A 2,558-nucleotide genomic window follows, 5' to 3' on the forward strand; every position below is an offset into this window, starting at 1 on the left:
GTCTTCCAGAAGTTTATCGCAGGAAGCGTCACGGTATTTGTAAAAAAGAATAGTTGAAATGAGTACTTTTGAGAATTATGTCTTTGATGTGCAATCCTCTGATGGCAAGTGTAGGAAATTTGCCACAGATTTACAGTAAATCCCATAACTTCTACGATTTAGAATTTAAAGTTTGATATCGAAAAATATTATGATCTGGAATTTGCAATACACTCTCAGAATTGTTACATACTCATGATAATTAAGAATTGGTGATTAAATAAATGGATATATACAGTATTCTATCTATAACAAATAGCTTCGTAACCTGTTCTTATGTCATTTATCATTTTAATGATACGTTATCTAGTGATATAGAGCCAAAACATCTCGCTAAGATCTAGTATATCGTGCGTATGTATTTCGATGCAATCTGGGCATGGAACTCCCTTAAGAGCACATAAGCTGTAGCACGTAACGGAATGTTTCTTGCGGTTGTTGTCGAAACTCGGTTAACTTTCTAATTAGACTATCTTGTAGTTTACAACTGGCCATCAAAGCCGGACTATGTTCTCAGACAATGAAGTATCTCCGTAAAATTTTCACGATGAATTAATATCTACAAATAAAGCTTCCCGTTGATACACATTACCCAGGTGCGCTACTGTCTATATTCTCCATCCTCAACATATACAAACGTCAGCCTCAACCGTGTAACTTTTCTATTATTCTCCGCAGACGATTCTCCGGTTGCGCTCCAAGTTTTTAAGCAAGCTGCCTGGCAATAAAGTAGCAATAATATTACCACCTCCATTCTCTTATCCCCATCCCCCTGTTCGTGTTTGCCTCGTTCTACACTTCCTTCGGTACACTGGGATTCTAATGAAAATTCCTCGACAAAACGAAACGAGGTGAAACTTTGATGCTGTATGCTACTAGAGAATTCAGATTCAACAGCTTTTACGCGCTATTGCTTCCAGTTTATTACGATTATCCTATATTTACCCCTATAACACGAAATCCTATTCTACATGTATACTAATGTAACCAAAATATTAATTTAACTTGCTACATTTACATTGTTACATTTACATTGTTACATTTACATAGCTACAGTTACATCTTCATATCAAAGATAAAAGCATATTTAGGACCATGAACGAGCCAGCAGATCACAGTTGCGAGGATCGAAATTTCGTGTCACGAATATCGCAAGGTTCAGTTATACGCAATCCGTACAATTTTCGAATCCGAAATCTATGTATCAAGGGAATTTATTATTAATAGAAGATGTGTTATACGCCGGCTCGAGAATGGCGTTTCTTCTCGGTAGCTTAGCGACCAAGGCAAGTTAAATATTTCGCGCGGCATGGCGAGTTTCTAAACAAGTTGGCCGCAATAAACCGGTAGCAAAATTTCCGGCATCCCTCTCTGTCGGCTCTGTTTCCGACCGTCCCAAACCATGAGGCAACCGAGCGCGCGAGCAAACACGACGCTCTGCATATAAAATGCGTCCGTAAAGAATCTCACGTTCCACGGCTCCGCGGCAAACACTTTGCACGTACGTAGTTGCGCAATACTTTCCGAACCGCGACCCTTCGATATACTTTATAGTGGCCGACTGTGCGAGGCGGTTATCAATTCGCAGGAAATATTGATACTTCTCTCTTGGTATTCCGCGATGCAAGAACGCCGCGAGAACGCTGCGAGAGGGGAATATTGGCACGTACCCGGGCGAGAGATCTAACACCGGGAACAGGCTGCTTTGAGGAAGAGCCGCGCGAAAGAGAAACGTCATTGTGGCATGTGCAGCAGTTCACTTTGTAGAAGGAAAAAGTAATTTGCGTACGTTGCACGTTTCCTTTTTTCTTTCTACGACAGAGATAACAGTTCCCATATTTCTTGGAGACAGGAACTTCGTGGACTTTATCAGCCAAATCGTGTCTTCGTATCGATTTTTTGCCATGGATCCGGCAGATATTTATAGAGTAATTCATGAAAGTATTCGAACATTTGTAGGAATCATCTATGAATGTATTATGTGTATTGTATAAAACATTTTGAAAAATGATTCTGTGTCATGGCAATGTATGCGTGTTCAATTTAAGTAAACAATCGAAATTCTTTTATTCTTTCCTGTATCTGAGTAATTTACTGCATCGGGACTTCTTATTGTTAAATGATCTTTTATCCAATCGTACTCTTTTAGAAAATATCTCAGACTTGGAGAAAATATGAACAAATTTTTATTGGTATGTATGGCTTTTCGTTTTTGTCCGACATTAAATAGCTTTAAGCTAGATAATACTAGAACGATACAAGTACTCTCTGTTCTATTTTAAAATGAGAGCGTGATTGAAATACAAAAGTTCATGGATCGCAGTAAAGCTAATTGTAAATTATTCAGTTATCGTTTCATTTCACCAAGGCCATTACATGAAAAAGAAACTACATTATAAAGCATCAAGATAGTGTTTTTCGCAAGTAGCACGTCGTTTCCTTTATACGTTAGTCGTAGCCCAAGATGTGGATGGTTTCTTACGTGTTCGGTTAACTTAACCGAAGACGCTCGTGAATTC

The 2,558-nt window shown here is 38.7% G+C and overlaps 1 long non-coding RNA gene across 1 annotated transcript; it reads left to right on the top strand.

Moving 5' to 3' along the window:
• Positions 1-1,518: 1,518 nt before the first annotated feature.
• LOC139991868 (uncharacterized) lies at positions 1,519-2,234 on the top strand. The gene is made up of 2 exons (XR_011800957.1): positions 1,519-1,815; positions 1,888-2,234. It is a non-coding gene; the product is annotated as an uncharacterized lncRNA (long non-coding RNA).
• Positions 2,235-2,558: the final 324 nt, after the last annotated feature.

Source organism: Bombus fervidus, chromosome 1 (genome assembly GCF_041682495.2).
Source record: "Bombus fervidus isolate BK054 chromosome 1, iyBomFerv1, whole genome shotgun sequence".
Taxonomy (NCBI): domain Eukaryota; kingdom Metazoa; phylum Arthropoda; class Insecta; order Hymenoptera; family Apidae; genus Bombus; species Bombus fervidus.